Source organism: Montipora capricornis, chromosome 2 (assembly GCF_036669925.1).
Source record: "Montipora capricornis isolate CH-2021 chromosome 2, ASM3666992v2, whole genome shotgun sequence".
NCBI classification, from domain to species: domain Eukaryota; kingdom Metazoa; phylum Cnidaria; class Anthozoa; order Scleractinia; family Acroporidae; genus Montipora; species Montipora capricornis.
The window spans coordinates 30,955,457-30,961,456 of NC_090884.1; positions in this window are offsets into that span (position 1 = coordinate 30,955,457).

Genomic DNA, 6,000 nt, shown 5'->3' on the forward strand with positions numbered 1-6,000 from the left:
TTACTGATCCATACAGAAAAGATCGCTGCCCAGCAGCAGATTTGTATCCTGGAATATCTAATTTGTTCTTATTTCTCGTGTTTCGATCGTGTACAGTAGCCCTAGTGACAAAGCGGGAATAGTCCCTTAACACGTTTAAACATGAGAATGCCAACAGTATATTTTAGCATACTACTAACAGGAAGCCAATTTAAGTCCCTCAGGACAGGTGTTATGTGTTCGAATTTTTTCGAGCCTGTGACAACTCTTGCAGAAAAATTCTGGACACTTTGCAGTTTGGAGACGTTCTTCTTTGATGTACTGGACCATACAGGAAAACAATAAAATAATCGACTAAATACCAAAGCGTGGATAACATTTTCCAAAGACTTTGAGTCAAAAATATGTTTAAAGCTTTCAAAGCTTAGCGTTGCATCCATTTCTATGCCAAGATCCCTCGCTGAGTTGGATGGAGTAACTTCTTTGCCTAGTAAAGTGACATGAAAATCTTTGGGGAGTCTTTGAAGCATCTGGCGATTTCCCAGCAAGCAAGCAAGAGTTTAGTCTTATCAGGTTGATTAGGAGACCATTATAACAGCACCACATTGTGATCTTAGCCAGGTCTTCATTTTTCAGCTGCACCACTGCGGTAGCATCTTTGACAGGAAACGGCAAGTACAGCTTTGAGTCATCAACAAATGATTCCAATGAGCCACTTTCCGGGACGGTAGGTAGATCAGTTATGTAGAGGTTAAAGAGGGCTGGCCCCAATATCGAGCCTTGTGGAACTCCATGAGTGATCAGGCCAAGGTTCGAGGTCTCAGAACCAATCCTGATGTACTGTTGGCGCCCGGTTAGATAACTTCTAAGCCATTCTAATGCAGTACGACCAATTCCAAGAGCCTGCAGTTTGGAGAGAAGTCTGCAGTGGTCAATACTGTCAAAGGCTTTTGACAAATCCAGTACGAACGCAAGGGTCAATTTCTTCGAGTCCATTGCTTCTAGTACCTTGTTCATCATCATAACGTTTAGTGTTTCGCATGAGTGTAATTTTTTATTGCGGCTTTGATGTTCAGTGAGGCGCCTGTTGTTATTCATGTATGTGGCCAGCTGGTTCAGAGCTGCTGGTTCGCACACTTTATATGCTAGGGGCAAAAGTGAGACTGGGCGATTATTATTAGCAATCTCGTGGTCTCCTTCTTTCAATAATGGAACGACCTCAGATTTTTTCCAAGCTAACGGGAACACTGAGGTCAATAAGGAACGGTTAACAATAACTGTAGGAATTTGAAGAATACATGGAAGAGCATCCTTAAGTACAAATGTTTATCATGACCCGGGGCTTTGTTTGAAGGTAAAGACATCACAATCTTCTGAATCTCCCTACTAGACACTGGATGGAAACAACGCTTGTCCATTTCTGAGATTTCATTATCTGGAGCAACGGCAGGGGTCAGATTGTGAATGTCCAACAGGGACTTGGAAGCCTCGGAGGCCCTAGCACCCACAGAAATGAAAAATTGATTGAACTCGTCTGCAGCCTCCTTCAAACCTCTCGTGTATACTTGCTGAGTTGTTTCCCAGCTAGGAATACAACTTCTAATAACCTTCCACTTCGACCTGGTGCTCTGAGATTGCTCTAGTTCTTCCTTTATGTATCCTTTTTCCGCCTCTCTTAACTTAGTCCTCACTTCTTCACGTAAATCATGGTATAACTCCCAATCTAAAGGCATACCAGTGTGACGAGCATTTCTTAATAAGCCATCTCTGCTACTTTGTGTTAAAGTGATCAAGCATTTCACTCGCATCATCAACAAGGGCGGTCTCATGCCATGACACTTGTGCGAGATCCTCTACAAATTTATCACGATCATAATTCTTTTAGGATCTTATATTCACAAAGCCACAATCTCAGACAAAAATGAAGAGGACACTTCACGCTGCGTAGCAGATTACCCCTTCCCCCTATTCAATGTTGCCAAAAGAACAGGGTTTTTCCAGGAGCCCAACAGTTTTTACGCCATCAACATTGTCACGGGGGAGGGGGGCTCAAACATGCTTTGGTGTCACGATCTTTTTGACCGGGATTGTGTTGATTACAGAACTGTAGAACATTCTACAGAGATCTCGTTGTGGTTTGGGTGTAAAGATATGGATGTGTCACGTTTGTTCTCCCGTCATTTGGGTCAGTGCTCTTATTCTTTGGGTGGGGAAAATGTGTCTAATTGTTGCCGAATATGTTCTGGAACATGTTTTCTGTGTAGTTGCAGATGTATTTAGGGAGAGATTGCAACTGCACGATACAGGACTTAGCTGAAAGGCGATGAACATGGTTTCTCTGCGGTGGATTGATAATAACACACGTGCTCGTGTTTATTATTTGAGGAAGGTTAAGGGAATGTCAATTCGAAAAACGGCAGTACATTGTAATGTTTCACGTAGAGTTGTTTGGAGAATAATCCAGCGACAGCGCGAGAAAAAATCTAACCGCTGTAAAAGCAAGACAGGTAGACAGGGGTGTTTACTTCTGAGATGCTTGGCCAAATTGCGCGATGAAGATGGCAATTTTACTGCACAACGTCTTATGGAGAGTGCTGGAATGTCAACCCATGCTGTGTCAGTGCGTACAGTCACGCGATTTTTAAATGCACATGGTTACTTTTATCTACAAGCAAGGAAAAAGGGTCTTCTGAAAAGACAAGATTGTGAAAAGAGAGTCGCTTTTGCGAAACACTACAAAAGACATTATGGACAGAAAAGGTGTCTTTTTATTTAGATGGTACGGCATTTGCGCACAAAACCAACCCATTCGAGCAAGCCTGTGCTCCAAAGGGCAGGGTATGGAGAAAGAAATCGGAGGGATTTCACCTTGGATGCACTTCAAAGGGGTGTAAAGTGGGAACTGGCGGCCGAGTACTAAGATTAATGGTTGCTCTTAGCTACGGAAAGGGAGTAATAGCGTGTGAGCCTTACGAGAGGATGTGTGGGGCGTAGTTTGCGAATTTCATCTATACGAACTTTCCACGTATGTTTGAAGAGGCTGCCAAAGGAGGTGAACGCATTTTTATCCAAGATGGAGACCCATCGCAGAATTCGGCTGTAGTGAAGAGAGCCATGTCTCGAGTGCAGTGTAGAGTTATTAACGTGCCAGTGCGTTCTCCTGATATGCACTGCATTGAGAATGTATTTCACATCACGGGTAAGAAATTAAAAGAAGACGCCAAAGTGAAGAGAATAACCAGAGTCATTCGGCGGGTTTAAGAAGAGAGTTATTACGACAATCAAAGCTATTCCCGTTGGCACAATAGATGAATTGATTGCTTCTACAGACAAGCGATTACATGCTGTCATTACGAGTCGTGGCCGTCGTATACGATATTAACAAATGATTTCTGTAGAACCAACAACTATCTTTTAATTATTTCAAAGTTTCTGGAGAGACAAGCCGTATCACTGCAATATCAGGGCATATAACAAAGTACATCGGGATAAACTATGGTGACTGAACAGAGTTCTCTGTAATGTAATTTGTACTAGTCACTTCAATGGAAATTCACCCACTAAGCTACAATATATGTTTTGTTACAAAGCCATAGTCTGTTTACAACAACGGTTATAATCATAAGCAACTCAAACATCCATATTCTTTGTCCTGTGTTCTTTAGTGTACGCGCCATAACAGTGGGACCAAACAGGCGACTTATCATAAATCTGAGTACGGTTAACCATCTACGATTAACCATTTGCGTTCCTAATTTCCCGACAAGCCGAAGTGTTGTACTGTTGTTTATGCCATTGAACAAAAATTGTCCACACAAAGTTTCAGTTCACTGCACTTTTGTGCATATTTCTCCCGTTTCAGTGAAATGGTGAGTCTTGCAATTGGTTAACCGTGCTTTAGCATAATTAATCAGCTATGAATTGCGGATTATTTATAATGACGGTTAACCACTTTGGCTGTTTGCAACACGAAGAGTTTTCAGGGTTGTACAGTTTTCAACTGAATAAACAATTTTACCCATCATGTAAAATAGCATCACAAGTAAACCAATCACTCTAAACCTCCTGCTCTTCAGTACTGGCGCTGTGAAATGGTTAATCGTTCGTCTATCAAATGGTTAATCGTTCCTTTCTTCCTATATGTTGTTAATCGTTCGTCTACTTGGCACTTGTTTACTGTAGTTGCGAGTTTTGGAAGCAAACTTCATTTCATAGTGCCTTCACTGTTTACTAAAATCTGCCCTTTTTTAAGAAGGCCCGAGTATAAATTCCGCGAAACATCACGAGGTACACACTTCTCAATTGCCTTCTACCAAGAACACCGCTGCCCTCCATAGATTATATCTCAGTGCCTAAAATGTACCCATTTCGATACAAGAAGTATCACAACACCGTTACATTTTCAACTGTCTGAACAGAAATGATCTTTTAGTGTCCATCAAAGAACGAGTTAGAAAGTCTCCACTTCACACACAATTAACAACCACAAGTACAAGAATTGACAACTGTAAATAAACTCTCTTAACCTAATTAAAAGTGAGACCTCCTTGACGAGAAATTATTTCCCTCAAGTCGTTCATTTATTTGAACTACTGGCCCCTTCATACTCGTTAAATATATCTAGCAAAATTCAATCATTTCCATAATATGCATACACCCCACTTGTACAGACACTTCACATAAATAGCTCCCATGACCTTTTCATTCAATTACTAACTACAGCTCACACACGCAGCTACACACAATCTCAGACAAAAATAAAGGGGACACTTCACGCTGTGTAGCAGATTACCCCTTCCCCCTATTCAATGTTGCAAAAAGAACGGCGTTTTTCCAGGAGCCCGACAGTTTTTACGCCATCAACGTTGTCATGGGGGAGGGGGGTTCAAACATGCTTTGGTGTCACGATCTTTTTGACTGGGATTGCAGATTGAGACTTAGGCAGCTTAAGTTTCAAAGAAGTATACACTAGAAAGTGATCGCTGATGTGAGATACGACCACTCCACTATCTTCCACTATATGGTTTCTGGAAGTCATGATCACATCAATAAGTGTTGACGAATTTTCGGTCACCCGTGTCGGCTCTTTAATCAACTGAGTTAAATTAAAGCTGTTGCACAAATCAAGGAGAGCATTAGCTTCAGGAACTTGGTTTAAACATGTCGCAATTTAAGTCACCAGCAACAAGTATATCTTTCCCAAAGGTAAGTGCTTGAGTATATTTGTCCATAACATTGTTGACAAAACAAGGTAAAGGACAATATTCAGGTCTATACGCCACACAAAGTAACACAGACCTCAGTTTCTTCATTTGAATTTGTATCCATAACTGATGAAATCCTGACTCCGAAATCTCAGACATGTCCTTTAACCGTTTAACTTTGAGCGATGAACGAGTATACACACACACTCCACCTCCACTCTTTCCTAGACGGTCCAATCTAGTTAATGTATATCCGTCAATTTCAACTTCGGCATTCATCACAGTCAAGTTTAGCCAGGACTACGAAAGAGCCAAGACATCATAATCCTTCTCCCGCATTAGGACCCGCACTTGCAGCAAATGGCTTCTTGTTTTCAATGATCTCACATTAAGATGTGCAATTTTAAGTTTAGACTTCAAGAGATAAGAAATTTTGCATTGATGTTCTGTTGTTGTTGTCGCGGTCATGGCTCTAGAGGTGTCAATGTGAATATTTAATAAGTTCAAAGAATTCGATCCTTTTTGACTTGAGTCTGATGCTCCATCACTTCTAGCAGTAAAATTCACTGTAGCAATGGACCTTCGGTTTCTAAGATGGTTTCCACCTCGCTGTCCTCTTGCATTAGCCAGCAAATTATAAAATGCAAGCTTCTCCTAAACTTCAGTCGATACTGGTCGAACAATGGATCCATGAAGCAGCGCCGAAAGCTTCTTGAAGGTCTTGTACCAGTTACGCAGTGAAATGAGAGTATTTCTGGAGTAGACTAGCATATTTAAAACTTAGAACAATATCACTCTAACTGAAGGAAAAGGAAAA